Source organism: Neolamprologus brichardi, chromosome 2 (genome assembly GCF_056152115.1).
Source record: "Neolamprologus brichardi isolate AB-2024 chromosome 2, ASM5615211v1, whole genome shotgun sequence".
NCBI classification, from domain to species: domain Eukaryota; kingdom Metazoa; phylum Chordata; class Actinopteri; order Cichliformes; family Cichlidae; genus Neolamprologus; species Neolamprologus brichardi.
The window spans coordinates 11,112,589-11,129,686 of record NC_142105.1 but is presented as its reverse complement, the minus strand read 5'-3'; the positions used below and the strand labels follow the sequence as shown (position 1 = coordinate 11,129,686).

Below are 17,098 nucleotides of genomic sequence, written 5' to 3'. Positions count from 1 at the left end.
CTCAGATGTGGTGACCATTAATTGATTGACTGAATTTATTTACATATATGACTTACTCTCAGATTCTGACCTATTCTCTTCCAGTGTTCATCACAGCTGGTGTCCTGGTGTTATTTTTTGTATGCTGCCATCCACACATAAGGCAAAAAGGCAATGAATGAATACAGCGGTAAATTGAGCCACAAACACAGACACAATATTTTCACAATGTTTGAGTAGTCACTTATTTGTACTAGAGAGCGAAGGAAAAGTGAGAGATCTCACGGCGTGAAATCTGTGAGATTCTCTCTAAATAAAGAACTCTGAGTGAAGGTATTGCAGTGCACAGCTGGCTACAAATATTGCATCTTTTATGAAGACTCTCGGGCATGCAGTCACTCCTGCAGAGAAGCTCCTGTAGAGTGACAGCACAACAAAAAGAACACACACACACACACTCTCTCACACACAAACTGAATTGTTCTTTATACAAATACTCAGAGCGTCATAGATAAAGGTTTCTACCAGTAGTGATAAACCACGACCATAATTATTTTGAATTTTGGTGAAATGTAGAGTGCATATGCCAAATATTTTTGTTAGTTGTTAGAACTTCTGTAGGTCATACTGGATTCTAGACAATAATAAGTCATTTTGAAGAATTTAGACAATCTTCAGCTGATGAACCTTGTGTAAATGTGATTTACCTCACTCTAGCAATCACAGCCTCAACACAGACCTCAATAACAGAGATTGTCTATCATGCAACATATTGGGTAAACATGCTAATAAATATAAATGCAATATTTTTATTTGTGCACAGATTTCTGCCATGACATGAAACATCATATTTAATGGGCTGTGACTGACTCTGGCTGCCTCATGTGGTGGACTGGCAGCCTGTCCAGTGTGCACCGTGCCTCAGCTGACATATCCCCACCCACCCTGTGACCATAAAGATAGTATTTCAGGAAGAAAGGATCCCTGATAATGCTAATGTTAGCACAGCAGGGCGGTGTTTTGCCGGTGCAGGCAGCTGCCATCTTCCTATTTTCAGAGCTCAGTCGCTCTTTTTTGTGTTATATTTATTTCATCTTAACTGACTTGTTAAACCTTTAAAATCTAAATATCTGAACTACATAAGATCCTTAACAGGGCAGCATAGTAACATCACTGCCAAAGAGCACTGAAAGTGTGATTCCAGAGGAATGCAGACGTAAAACAAGTGACATAAAGTGTGATGTCCTTTACATTATTTTCAGTAACATTTTATTTGTCGAAAAACTGAACAAAATTCACACAAACAGCTTATATAGTGATCATACATCCAGAGTGACTAACGCGAGATAATGCACTATCAGCACAGTGATAGAGGTCTGTTTGTGGCAACAGTGGGGTGACAGACAGAGCGAGAATGCCAACACGGCGGGCGATTTTTTTCTGTGCAGCTGTCACTCAAACGTCTCACAGCTCAGGAGCACAAAGCCAGCGATGCTCGGTTTTATTCAACTGTTGAACACTGGCTGATTTTCTTTTGTGAGAACAGAAAAGCAATGCAGTGCTGATCATGGAAATGCATTCTTTTCTACGCACACTTACGGGATCAATGCAGGATAGACAGCAGATCATTCTCCTCACCTTGACTGTCTGTGATGTGTGTGATGTGATCTGGATTTAACTCAGATTAAATGTTCTCTTCAAAGGAACTGGTTGTGGGATATTTTTTTTTGTCCAGTCCAGGAACTATATGAGTTTAGGGAAGCTCTTTGCAGATACAGCAGAAAGGCGATATGATGTGATTCTTAACATGTAAATAAATTTACTGTCAGTTACTCGGATGTGAAGGTGGCACTGTGGCAGCAGAGATTACTGCTCCATCTACGGTTGTGTTGAATCTGGGCTGATATGAATATGTCTGATATGATATGAAACCACATGGGATTTCAAATGGCAAAGCTTTTATCATAATATGTGCTATTACTCAACAGCGTTACATACAGTAGCAGAGACCCAAGTGTCATCTCAGCATTGCAGTCAACACAACCACAATCAGAACAACCACACTCGTGTCTGGAGTCACAGCAGTCTGTGGGAGCGCTGGGTGACACATGACTGCCACCTTTATCTCAGGTGGGCTGACCATAAGAATTCAGATATGCATGCAATCTCACACTTTAATGACACTTACAGTGAGAGTGTAAAATAACAATTTTACTAAATCCTACACTACAAAAGGTGGTCAAGTGTTTGGCTGCTTGAGAAAAGGTGGATACACAGGAAGTCATCTACGACTGGCTGCTCCAGTCTGCATGTCAAAGTTCAGCAAGATACTGAACACTGAGTGGATCCTGTATGTGTGTGAATGGATGAACAAGGCTACTTTGAGTACTGAAGCAGAGCAGAAAAATGCTAGGTAAGAACTAGACTATGCACTGGATGGAGCTCAAACAGCAGGACGTCTGGTGGTGAGAAACTTTAAGACACCGATGTATGATTAACACCTGATTCATTAAACTTTAAAGTTCAAATTCAGTTATTTCACTAAAAATACATCATTTATCTTTTTTCCCCACTGATGTTTTAAAGACTGTTAAATATAAAAACATGTACAAGTATCTAGTGTCCATTCATCTTACCTAACATCAAAACATCAGTGGACAAAGAATCAGCGAGATGTACTCAGAGTAAAATATCTTAACGCTTTACTGACTTTATCAGACATCAGTTGTACGAATGCAGTGAAGTATTTGAAGTGCTGACTGATCTATGATGGTAGCTGATATGTATGTGTCATGTAGATTAGTTTTATGTTGAGCTGAAAGACAGTTACGTTTTTACACATTTACTTTCTTTCCCTGTGACAGGGAATATAAAAACATAACAATACAAACATTTAGTTAATGCAGGAACGTCTGAGAGACATTTTACTGCTGAGCTGTTTGTCTGTGGCACACATCATAAACTAACCCATCCAGGATCAGGCACCACTGAAGGCTCTGACACTGTCAGTGAAATCTTTATCTGAAATAAACGTCGTGCTCAGAGCTGTGAGAGTTGCAGTAACTGTGTCTGTGAGAAGCATGCGGTGGAAACTTGAGTAAATGATCCGCTGCTCTTACGTTTCTACAGGTGATTGGCTGGGTGCCTCACTCACTTCCACACACACCGCCTATCAAACGCTAATCAAAAGCGCGTGCGCATGTGTGCGCATGCACGGAGGCACACACTTGATTTTCACGATGCCAAACACAAACGGAGACTTCCTCTGTGACGGCACCCTCTGCTCATAAAGCCAATCAGCGCGCTGGCTGCTATAAATAATTCCGGCTCTCCGCCGGCCGGCCCCGCCGACACCAACACCAACACTGCGGAGAACCGGAGCCGGCCAGGCCCTCCTCCCTCGGCTGACTCCCCTACAGCCTCGTCCTCCTCTCCCGTCTCTGTCACAAAACGCACACCTTTGAATGCGAGTGATGGCGGCGGAGGATTGAGGAGATCCGCCTTTACCTGGAAGAAAACGGAAGGAACAGAGCGAGAGGGGAGAGGAGGAGCAGGAGGGAGGGGGAGATATCCGCAGCATGCCTTTGTGTTCCGCGCCCCGGTGCCAGAAGTGGCTCTTTCAGCCCACAGCCGCGCGGATTGTGCACAGACATCGCGCCAGCAGGTGAAGCGCGTACCTTCAGCCCGCCCGCGTGCACAAACACACCGAGACCAAAACAGCCTCACGCCTAAAACCGTCTGCCTCACCGAGAGTGCCAGCTCCCCCTCCATCCATCAGAGCTGCAGCACTAAAGCACAAACAAGCACGGAGCACCGGGGGTCCCCGCGGCGTCCCGGCAGCTCGGGCTCTCTCATCGTCTAACATGCGCTGCGTTTGCTTTCACTAACCTGATGCGTCTGAAGGACCGAGGGGCCGATGGGATCCCGACCAGTCTGCAGGAGAGCTTTCGTTTGATGCCTGTCCTATATCCAGTCTCTCTCACACACACACACACGCGCGCGCTCTCTTTCTCTCCACCACCCCCTCTTGCGCACTATTACCTCACAGCCTCCACTCTGTTCCTCCAAGACGGGAGAGAGAGAGAGCATATGGCGACAGATTCTCAACAGGAGCGCGAATCCGTGTAAAAGTAGAGACGCTGCTTTGTGCTTTGTTTAAATTCTCCAAAGTGCGCACGCCACCACCAACAAGTGAGCCTGTTAGGATACACATAAAGTTCATTCAAAGAGAACAGTGTTTAAGCTGACAAAGGTGCACAATTAAAAAGAGGCCAGAACACAAAATAGGATTTTACCCTCAGAGGTTTTAATGGGGTGTCGGTGAATTCATTTATTTTGATTGCGGGCGTGAATATTCCAGTTTACAGTATGCCATCTATTTTATTTTGCCAGATGTGATCAGAGGACACTTTGATAACCGAATGCTACTTCTTTCACACAGAGGCCTGACACTGCCATTTAAAAAAAATAGCATTCATAGAAATATGCATGTGGACCACGTGGGCGCACGACAGGAAGCCAGCAGCAGCAGCTGTTTGTAAATTCAAAGTTAGCCTGCTGTACACGTAGAAGTGAAAGAAAGCGCCAGACAGGGGGACTTGCATGTGTCACTTTAATTTTGAACAATGCAGGCTTCAAGGGAAAGTTTGGAAGTTTAAAATAGCCTAGAGTCGTCAAACAGCTGGTCCTGAGTCATCAAGCCTTCATGGGAGTTGAAACAGTGACATGAAATAACAGGATGTTCAGATTTTATTGTCTTGCAGCTGTAGGTAGTTTATAACTTAATAAATGCTCACAATGTGACCGAGAACAGATGCAAAGGCCACATACTGGCTTTTATTTCTTTATGAATCAAAACAATGGTGCCGCTGATGCATTCGGGGCCAGCAGCTCTCAGAGCATCCTGCGTAGCCGGAGGCCGTCAATCCGAAGCCTCGTGATGCCTAACGCTAATGCAGTCATTGTTAACGTGTCATTACCAAGCTCCTTTATCGCTGAGCAAACACACACGCATGTACACAGATCCTGTGCAAACAGATAGGACAGGTGCTGCCTCCTGCGTGTCACGCTAACATCACGGCTGAATCAGCCGAATCGAAACAAACTCGCAGTCCTTACAATTAAGCACCACCAGGCATTAGTTTAGGTTTATTTATTAATATGCGTTTTGAGATCAAACCCCATCTTTGCATGTGGGCATCATGAGCGCAGATGCTGTACTGGCGTCTTTATTCTACACTTCAAACACTTCTTACAGAAAGTGACAACATTAGGTGTACTGTCAGGGATTAGTAAGCATAAGAAATGCAGAGATTAAATACTGCAGCAGTGAATGACCCAAAAAAGTTTTTGTTTTTTGTTTGTCTTGTTCCATGTTCAATAATCCAGGTAAGGAAATCAACTTTCTGAGATTCACTCAGAAACATTTTCACTTTATTAACCTTCTAAATTTAAAGTGAATCAGTGTTATCAGTTTTCATATCATTTCCTTTAATTACACAACCAAAAACATACATTTTCTCATGTATATAAAATCGTATGAAGAATATGTTTGAATCTCTACAATTACATCATGGACACTGAAAGATGGTTTGTACTTAGTTATGCAGAGATGTTGTGTTGGGGTTAAATAATGAAATGTCTATATTTTTACTTTTAAAAAATCCTTCTGCAAAGCAACCTTAAATATTTCAAAAGAATGATGGCTCTTACCCAGAGGCAGTCATTTCCCCAGGCTTTTATGCCGTCTGAGGATACTAATCTATGTTATGGCAATCACATCACCTCTCCAAAACATCCATCATGTGGGTTCAGGGGGAGGTTACTCCTGTGTGCACCATGTGCGCATTTATTTAGACCTTTTTCTTTTTCCAAAGCAGATTCCATCTTTGGATGTTCTAGCTGGTTAATGTGTTAGAGATGCATTTTTGACACGCTAATCCTCTAATTTAAAATCATTTAAAGGCTGCTTGTCGGGGTTAATGTCACCAGATGTTTGTCTTTGCATGGTCAAGATTCCTGGTTCCCACTTTTGCAAGGTCGCATTTCACTCATTTTTGTGTTAATGAACAAATAAGTGGCTTAGACACAAGCAAACAAAACCATCCCTAGGCTTCTGAAAACAGAGGATTCAGTCACCAGCTATTAAGATTTAGTTAAGTCTGCAAAGTCAGTGGTGCTGGTGTTATGATGTGAAACTCCAATCGTGGATGCTGCCATTAGTGACATTTGCCCATATTTACTGCCACTACATCCTGCTGGCGCCGCTAAGGCTGCTTACACAGCATTACACACCCACTTCCCCTGGAGAAATCAATGATTAAAAAAAAATGTAGGCAGGTGATTATTGGCTGGATAAGAAGACTCTGTCATGTTGCACAACATCAGTGTACAAATGTGATCATGAAACTTTAGACTGCGTTGATAATTTACTCTTATTTTCTTCGTCTTTCTCTCTTTGCATCTCATACATATTTAAATATTATTTCTATGAAATTTCATACAGATGTCTGTGAGCATGAGATGTCCTCTACTTTTAAAAAAAAGTCAAACATCAATTTGATGATTAACTGACTTTCCATCAAGGCCCATATCATGTCAGGCTGTGTGTTTTAAATTGTGCATCAAAGGAGATGTCAGCTTGAGTTGTCTGCAGTACTACAAGGCTTTAAGGTTTTTCCAGGCAGACTAAAGCCCCACGAAGAGAAGGCAAATGAATCAGGTCAAGCAAGAACTGATCCCCTGCCTCATTCCTGACTTTAAAAGACATTGACAAGCTATTGCGGTTAGCTTATTTTGCATTCTGTATTCTGCAGAGACACGTACAGCATTTTACACAGTTCCAGTTTCCAGCACCAAGAGTCCCACCCCACTGATATTCCATAAAAACTCTTAACTGTGAAACAGTATGCCATCACACATTTTGTTACAAGGCCGGGCTGCGATTACATAACCACATTTCTGTTAAACAGCACATCTCCTGTCAGTGTAAACACTATTGGTCTACATGAGATTACTCACTACACAAAATGCAATGAATAGACAATTTGGATCTTTTTTGGAGACTAAACTTTCGTCGCCATGGTGGATCATCTGCTTCTGTTTCCCAGCATCCTCCTCTGTCATGACTGAGGACACCGACTGCATGTCCTCCTTTAGTACATCCATGAACCTCCTGTATGGTTTTCCTCTTTTCCTCCTGACTGGCAGCTCCATCTTCAACATCCTTTGTCTAATATATCCATTCTCTCTCCTCCAAAGCTCTGCTCCTTGCATGTCCACCTGTGTCCTTCTCATTCCCACACATGTGTTATGTCTTGCTTCTTCTGACTGTCATTCCTCTTCTTTCCAGCTCATGCCTCCACCTCTCCAGCCTCTCCTCCACCTCCTCTTTATTCTCACTACAGACCACAGTGTTGTCTGCAAACATCAGCATCCACAGAGACCCCTCCCTGATCTCATCTGTCAGCCTGTCCATCAACACTGCAAACAAAAAGGGGCTCAGAGCAGAACCCTGATGTAATCCCACCCCCCACCTTCAACCCATCTGTCACTCCTACCCTCATCACTCTGTCCTCATACATGTCCTGCACCACCCTCACATACTCCCGGCAGCACCACACTTCCTCTTTTGGCACCCTATCATCAGTGAATCTCCTCTGACTTTCTCTAAACTTCTCCATCAGCGCTATCAAAGCAAACATCACATCTGTGGAGCTCTTTCTCAGCAGGAAGCCACACTGCCACTCACTGATCATCTCCTCTCATCTTAGCCTAGCTTTAACAACTCTTTCTCATATCTTCGTGGTATGGCTCATCAGTTTTATCCCCCTGTAGTGACGACTCTGCACATCACCCTTGAATACTCAACACTTCCCATTTACTTTAATGAAGTTTAGGCTGTAAAATAGGACTAAGTACAACTGAGTGTAAATGAAATGAGTTTCCAAGCTGCTGAGAATGAACTCAGCACATTTTCAGAAAATGGAATCTGTAATATAAATGCAGTGCTAGATTAGCTCCATATTAAATGACACTGTCAGGGGCGGGAAGGCGATCACACCACAGCTGCTACAGAGAAGGCAAAAATTTGGCTCGACGATGAAATGTTCTGGATGTTAAATTTAGTTTTCCAAATAAATTAGCTACGAGTACAACTTCTCCAAACACAGCAGCATATATGAGACTTTGTTCTGGATATAACACTTTGACTTTTGGTTGTCATTTATTGGAAGAAGGACCATATTTGAACAAGCACAGACTATCAGGTTGCAACAGACAGATTTGTGCCAATTAGTGCTAACATCCAAAACAAAATCAGTTTACAATTTCGCTTGCTCAAACTGGAGCTCTGTTAGTATAATCTCTCAGCAGCCATTTTATTGGTCACATAATGTTATTAAAATGCTCCAAAACAGTTTTTGTGTCAGGCTGTGAACATGTGGGGATTGACTCCCTGCTGGAGCCTCTGCTGGACATTAGAGGAACTGCAGGTTTTGGCACTTCTTCAGTGACTTCATTTTCTAGGTTCAAACACATTTATGTCTGTAGTATATAAAAGAAGTGCATTGTTAGAAAAGAATAGAGTAAATAATATATAAAATATGATTTTTATTGTCATCATAGTCTGAAGAATTTAAGGATTTATTCCTGCTCACATACAGCTGGCTGAGACAACACTTCAGAGAAGAGTGACGTGAACCTTGTGCTGTGTATTTGTGGCCTGAGACAGCTCTGTGGAAAAAACAGACATGAGCATGTAATTGAATTAACCCACCATGCCTTTAAAACACCACTGTCCTAGCAGAAGAAAATAAAGCTAATTAATGTGCTCTGTGTCCACACCGTCTGCAGGCTAGCCTCCAACCGAGGAAAAATACGTCACATGTGGGACTTAAAAACAGAGAAGCTGCAGCAATGAGTCTTTGAGAAAATAGAGTTAATGTATTTAAATAATACATGTTGAAGTGAAATAAAACTATAGCTAAATGGACTTTGCTGCCATCTGGTTTCTCTATAAACAAATACAAACCAAACCAACTCCAGTTGGCTTTGCCAATTTTACTGTTCATAATACTGATACTAGAATACAGTCCAAGTAGTGATGAAAAACATTATTTAATTGCATCTTGTTTATGAGGCGGGGCTGTTATAATTCATTATTATAAGTTTAATTGTCAGGGGTGTGCTGTGGCAGGCAGGATGTAGGACCCAAACACAGGACTCGTACACGGAAACTTATTGTTGGGAAGACTTTCCATTAAAAATAAACTTCACAAAAAACAAATCAAAACCATGAAAACTGGAAACTAAACTGGACACCAGAAAATAAGAAACACAAACTAGGAAAACAAACCAAGGACTGAATTCAGGACCGCAAAGGGAGGAACAGCACAGCAAGGGTACAACATGACAATGGACAGAGGAAAACACAGGGCTTAAATACACCAGGGAGTAAAGAGGGGATGGAAAACAGGAGGGAAGCACAGCCGGAGTTAATCTGACATAACGAGACACAGGAAACAAAGCAGAATACACTGACAGCACACAGGAGGCACAGTACAAAACCACTAAAGTATAACCAGAAATAACCAGAAATAAAGAATATAAATACTCAAAAACCATAAATACTGAGTCACAAGACTCGGGACCATGACATTAATGTGATAAAAGCTCCTTTAAAATCAGTTGATCCCAAATCCTGCTCCTCATATACAAGGTCTTGAATAATCAAGTCACATCTTACCTTAATGACCTTGTTGTTTTTAAGAAAATATATATAATATTGTAGAGTATCTGTACCTGTGCTGTATCCAACAGAAGCTTTAGGTGACAGGGTTCTTACCTCACGATGTAAAGCCCTTTGAGCTAACAGCTAAATGAAGTAAGCTCATTTATATGGTTATATTTGTGGATGCATATATATTTTTTATTCAAAAGCATATAAAGCCTTCATGTTTAGCAGATATAATTATTTTTATTGCTTCAGTTAAAAACTGCAGCAGTAAACAACAGGCCTGCTTGTCTGTAAAGGTTTGATAATCTTGTGCTGGGGCTTAAATCCGTCTCCACAGGACATCCCTATAGTTTTATTCGTTTTCCTTGTAAACTTATTTTAGGAACTGAGTAGATCCTCAAAATATTCAGAAAATAAGAAAAATTAAATAAAAATAATCTTGTTTAATTGCAGCCGGTGTTTGCCAGAAATGAAAGTCCTCCTACAGAACAGCAGCAGCATTTTCATTAACCAGATGTCACTTTAAAACAAGGTTCAGCCATTAGTGAATAATTCATATGAAACACTGTATATGCTCTGGATTCATGCTCCATCTGTTTACAGCTCACAAGACACTTTATCATGTGTACATGCTGCAGAGCCATCAGTGTTTAAATCCAACAGTGGTTCACAGAATCAACACTTTCAGAGTTGACCTGCTGTTTTAAAGTCCAGGAACATTCCTACAACGCAACAAGGTCTTTTAAAAATCTGTCCATCAAAACAGCGCCGGAGGAAGTCACTGGCATCAGATTAGTCATGCTGCTGCGATCGCAGTGCTAACACGAAGCGCCCCGCTCCCCCCGCTTCAAGGCATCAGCTGAGATGTTTCGAATGAAGAAATGACTGATCCGCATGCCGACATGAAATTTCACGAGTTTGTGTCTTTACAGCTTTTATAAAATGCAGTCACAGATAAACATGTGCTGCCTTCAAGAAAGCGCCCTTGTATAAAAAAGGAGAAGAAATCAAATGACTACTAAAATCTTTGCATCTAGTAGTGAACGACAGAATCAGATTTGACTGAAAAAAACACAATTGTGATGTGGAGGAAGCAGTACTGTGGTGTGTACGGTGTAGGCTGCTGAATGTCAAAGTCTCCTTATTTGTCTCCCTTTGGACAGACGGGTTACATCGCACAGACCCAGTGCACTCTACATAGATTAATGAAGACATTAGAAGATTACTAAAATTATTATTAAAATAAGTAAATAAATCAATTAAAAATACACTAGTCCCCAACCTCCCCCAAAAACCCACATATATCTGTAACCACGAGATAAAAGTGATTAAAGAACCAAATTAGTTATCTGGGGTTTTTTTTTATTCTGGACCTGTTCCTCTCATGGTCTGTGTTCATTAATCATCTTAAATGATGGAAGGGAAGGAATAAGTGCTTGTACCAGTTATGCTTACATAGAAAAGCTCTGTACCTTTGCCTTAAGTATAATAAAACATACTCAGAATGCAGAAAATGAGAGAACATGTTATGATGCCATCTGCCTGCTTGAGGATGGTCGGTTCTAGTAATTCCTGAGGGTTTACAGGAGCTGTTGTGCCCACGATCGTCCCTGCAAGTTCAAATATAAGCTTTTGATTTGCCAGTTAGATTACCAAACCATTAGCAACACCATACCTTAAAACTGACTCAATTGTTGCTCTATAAAAGAAAATCATCATTATATCCCTGCAAACACCAAACGACCCGAGTCTACGGAGAAAGTGTCAACACTGATGGATCTGAGGACAAACCAAGCTTAGATCACCAACAATATGAATTCCCAGGTATTTGAAGGAGTTAACTTGCCGGATGTTTCGGCCATTTACAGCCACTGGAAGGTGATCTCCAACTGACCTGGGATCCACCAGCATCTCCACTGTCTTATTTGTACTAATATCTAGTTGGTGAGCATCACACCAGCTCACGCACTTCTCCACTACACAGCTGTGGGTTTGTAGTATCACAGTGTCACCAGAAAATTTCACAACATATTGATTTGGCTGGGAGGTAGTACAGTCATTAGTGTAAAGTGAGAATAAAAAAGGTGAACTGAGCCCCTAATGTACATTTAGAGGCTTAGAGAAGTTTGATTAATGTGTTCAAAATTATCCTCAGAGTGGTTTTGCTCAATAAGAACACATTTCCCTTGATTCTTACTGTTAATGTGATTATCCACCATCTCCTGAACAGGTAACATGCGCCTCTGTATATACGCCGTGAAATGAGACTGGACTGAATGAAGACGTGTGTGTGTGTGTGTGTATCAGAGTCGTATACCAGTGATGGGAAAAGGTCACTGTAGGAAAAGGAGCTGGATTTACTTTGATGCTTTCTTTTTCATTTCCTAAATTTCTACACTTATTTCACAAACAGGTGATATGATGACGTTACCGTGAAACTCGAGAAACAAATCCAACCACAAATCTTTAATCATTACAAAATAAATGTGCAATCCCAGAAAAGACCAGCTGCTTTTCTGCCTGCTGTATGATCAGCACAGTCCAGGAGCTGTTTGCCTCCTTTAATCTGATCAAAGGTCGACATATTTTGCTCCAGTTTGCTTTTGGCTCAAGACAGTTTGAATGTGGAGGTGCGGAAGCATCCAAAAGCAAAATACAAAGGAAAAGAAATGTTTAAAGTATGAAATAATGTCTGTAAAAAATAAGTGGTCAAATGACATCATTAGCACAAGGGTCATTTATACCATACCTGGCTTCACTCACAGTGGGAGGGAGTGGTGTTGTGTTTATAAATGGCCTATAAACTTTATCCTGAGTCTTGTCCCCTCCCATAGCGCTGTCTCTGCTTCCTTTCTTCAGACCACATTTAGGCTTCCTTTAGTCATCCTCCTCTATTCTCTCTTCCCCACCTGCTCTCCCTCCTTTATCTCCTTTCCTCCTCATTAATCCGGTCTTTGTTCTTCCTCCTGCTGCAGTAAATTCTTTCATAAAGCATTTAAACTGAAGCGAAAACACAGCAGTGGACTGAATCTTACTCCATAAGCTTCACACCAGATTGTAATTCATATTTCGCCAACCCTGTTCAGCTTAAAAAGCCGTTTGTGTTTTCTCACCAGCATTCTGGGTAATGTAGGAGGAGAAAATGTAAAAGAAATGAAGTAATTTACAAGAAAGTGAAGACGGTGGAGTCACCGGAGCATGGTAAAACCTTGGTATCGGCTTAACTTTCTTCAGTGGAACAGCTTCTATATTTGTTTTCCCTGTTTTTGGATGGTTACCTCCTCCTCTTCCTTTGTTGTGCGGTGTTACCGCACTGATTAGTCCATTAGTCACAAGGGGAGCTCAGTTTATCATCAGCCAACAAGCCATCGCTCCTGCTTCGGGAAACGATCCATCACTTGCCTCGATTGTTGGAAATACTTCAAAGAAGAAAACATGAGATGAATTGCTGCTGCATCTTTCATCACAACTGCTATAAAGGTTGCAGTAAACCGTTTGTAAATCAGGCTGTTTATGAAAGGAAACATGACAGTTATCAGCCAAGAGGAAGGATTGCTTATGACAGAACAAAACTGATCAACAACTGAGCGTGTCTGGAGCCAAAACTTACTCAGTAAAACATTGTGAAGACTGAATATCTCATCATCTGCAGTATTTAGAGATACAGAGAAATCTCTGTGTGCACAGGACAAGGCTGAAAATCAGTGTTTGATGCCTGTGATTTTCAGGCCTTTAGCAGCAACTGGAACTGGCAGCTGGCACATGTGGAAAGTTCCATACAGGTGTTAGAGCAACATATCTGCCCATCCAGATGTCTTTTTCTGCGAAGTCCTTCATGGTTCAGTAGGATGATGCTGAACTGTATACTGCATCTATGCCAGCAGTGGAAGAGTTTCCTATGAATAAAATACTTTACACAGCTTCCCAGCTTCTTTGGAGCTGGGCTTGTATTTGTGGTCTCATTTGCACTGGCCAAAACTAGTGCACAGGTGCATGGTAAAGATGGTAAATGGACTGGTGAAGCTTTGACAATCGGTAGGCCCACAAAAGCACATTAGAAAAAGTCTTGTTCAGCTTGTATGAGCTAGATCCTATACAGTAGAGGGTGCAGTAAGGTTCTAGAGCAGATGTGGTTGGGGGGGGGGGGGGGGGGGGGGGGCAACGTGTCAAAGCACGATGTCAAAGCAGGCGATGTCAAAGCAGGCCCAACGTGACTGCTTTGACATCTACTGGTTGCCCTGATACAAAGAAACCCAAGTAACCTCGCAGGTTAAATCTTATCAGTCAGACTTGTCATGGCAGCTCCCCTCTTGATCGTGGCACTTGTTAATCTGGGTTGGTCTTAGAAGCCTGGGTCGCTCCAGGGGAAGGTAGTACTTGGAAGGCTAGAGCAACCTATTAGATCTATTTGGACTAATATAGATTAATACACAGATGTATGCCTTTTTTGTTTCAGGGTTAACAAGTGAATGTCAACAATTTAGACTTCAATTGGGTTGTATGAAAGCAGCTTGGCAGTAGTGAAGCAAAAGCAAAAATAAAAACAATAATCAAATCACATCAGTTATACTTATTAAATGAACCCACTCTGAGCTAATGCAGATTTTGTTCTTATCTTTGAGGGGAGAGATGTTGGTGGTGAGACTCCCAGCACAGATGTGTTCCACCTCAGTGCTTTGTGTTCATGGAAGTAATCCAGAGGGCAGGACTCCTTGATAAAGCCCACATCCACAGGGAAAACCTTGAAAGTCTTGAATCTGCAGTCCACCTGGAAACTGATGGAAGAGCAAATCCTTCTCAGAATTATAATCCAGCATGGCGATTATGATGATGTAGATGTCTTGACGTTGCACAACACCCTTTACCACGGCACAGACCCAGGAAGAGACCTGGGGATATGCAGCAAAAGGTGACTAATAGAGTTATTCGAAACATCTCCAATCAAGAACCAAGAGTTCATTGACAGTTCACCTCTGTGCAGCTACAGCTAAGGTCCAAATCTTCACATAAGTTTTTTTTTCTGCATTCACTTGTTTATGACCGAGCTCATAAATTTTTTATACTGAAGTTTATATTTATCAAGTACAGAGTTTGGTCATTAACTACATGTGCTAGAATGTCGCACTACAACAATTATGATAATCAGTTAATCAACATTAAGTCTAAAATGATATTCGTCTTAACAGTCTGCATTCCTGTCATTATTTAGTCATTATTTTGACAACAGAAGGTGAAAAAAATATGTAAATGAGCTCTTTATTGGAAATGATTTAAACAGAACATGCAACTGATATATATGAGGACCTTCAGACAGACTGAAATATTATTTATCTTCAGGTTTTTTTCCCCTGATGTGTCTTTCAAATTCAGGTGTGCAAACATTTTGTAGAACAAATAAAGCTGCATTGAAAAAATAAAATGTAAAAAAAGATGACTTTCTTTAGGATGAATTCTGCTGAGGTGAGTGCTTGTGTGTCCCAGTGCTTCTCGTCTTTACGCAGAGCATTTGCTTCAGTCAGCCGAGAGTTGCCGCGGTCAGCAGTTCACTGCCTCCCCAGAAAGAAAAGTCCTGACTCCTGCACATGCAGTTAAAGCAGTAATCTGTGTCATTCTTGCCTTGTCCCCTGAGGTTGAAATCACAAATTAGACACCCAAATGTCTCGTATTGTCGTCTGTGATAGACTAAGCCTTTATTTGTCCAAGCAGGGCTTGCTGAACACACCTGCCGCTTTTCATAAAAAATAAATACAGTGATCGCTTGGCATCCCCCTCCACGCGGTTCAGCACCTTTCGTATAAAATGCAAACTATGTGGGCCGAGCTAGAAGCTATAATGTAGAAATACACATCTTTGTTTATATTCATGAAGTCTCTCCAGATTCATCCAAGCTCACCAGAACCAGACCTGCTGCTTGTGTCCAGAGCCTCATTCAAACACACAATATATAAGAGCACTTCTACCTCACATTCTTCATAGAGCTTCGTAAGAACCACATATTCTGAAAAAATTATAAAGCTTTGTGTCTGTCAGGTGGAAACTTTCACATCCTTTAAACATATTTCTGAGAATAAGGAATACTGCTCATTCTGATGTGCATTCAAACACGAGGGGCATATTCGCCCTGCCCTCTACTTTGTGGAAGCACAAATAATTCATGTTAACGTGATCATCTGGGTTTGGGCTTTCTGATCTTCAAACGTCACCGCTCGCTTTCATCCAAATATGTGATTAGAAATAAAAGAAAGACATTGAAAAAAGAAAAAAAACCCTTCTGATAAATTGAACCTCAAATTAAAATTAAGCCTTTCTACATGTCTGTAATCTCCTACAGATCCCAACTCAAATAAATCGATAACTTTAATCTGGACACAACAATTAAATGTTTGAGCACTAGCTGCTGAACAAAGCCTGTGTGGATTGACAATGAGGCTGCTCAGATCTGGTTTGAGCATCATAGGCTTAAATTCTCAATTATCTGAGAAGCTGTTAGGGGAAAAAAGCCAATGAAGTGCACCGAGCAATATATATATATATATATATATATATATATATATATATATATATATATATATATATATATATATATATATATATATATATATATATATTAAAATTGTGTTTTGGTCCAGCTGCTGATTCTAACTGCAATATTCACTCAGTTAGGTCTGGTTTTGGTGTTCACCAGCACCAGACTAACATCTCTGGCTGGTTTCCAAAAACTGTCTGCTGTTTTCTGCTGCACAGTTCAACTGGATTTGTTTTTTTCTTTTTGTTAGTTTTACTTTATAAACAGTTGATAGCAGCATGCAAAAAAATGCAAAAAAAAAATAAAATTGCAAAATAAAATAATTCACTACATGAAGGACCATTATATTTTTCTTATATTTCTAAAAGTAAAACAAAAAACCTATCACATAACCTGTAACAGATGAAATAATTTAGGCAGTTTTTCAACTCTCAGTAATGCTGCAGTGATCATTTGACTTAGGGATCTGCAGCAGAGTTTGGACCCAGACATGGCTAATGTGGTGTGGAATTACCAAAAAATAGAGAGGGCGTAGCCTAACATATGAATCCATTTATTTCAACAAAGTAACTGTATTCTGAATACCACTTTTTTAAACGGTAACTGTAACTGTAATAGAGTTACTCATATTTTGTATTTTAAATATGTAACGCCGGTACATGTATTCCATTTTTCCCCAACACTGTGTCCACCCTACTGTTATTCATTTTATATTAAGATTTAAAAATCTAGTTGGTATTGGTATGGCGAATAGCCTTCAGTAATAGTAATAAATCACACAGCAGTAATATATTCATGTAGTTGTAAAAAGCACGATAATATATTACGTAATCTAAAGTATTCAGAATACGTTACTC

At 40.8% G+C, this 17,098-nt stretch overlaps 1 protein-coding gene across 2 annotated transcripts in view; it reads right to left on the bottom strand.

Moving 5' to 3' along the window:
* cplx2b (complexin 2b) overlaps positions 1 to 4,079 on the bottom strand; it is a 59,565-nt gene extending 55,486 nt beyond the window's left edge. For both annotated transcript variants that reach the window (XM_006797633.2, XM_006797634.2), the window contains exon 1: positions 3,868 to 4,079. The gene's annotated coding sequence lies outside the window, so the exon portion shown is untranslated. The remainder of the gene's footprint in view (positions 1 to 3,867) is intronic.
* Positions 4,080 to 17,098: the final 13,019 nt, after the last annotated feature.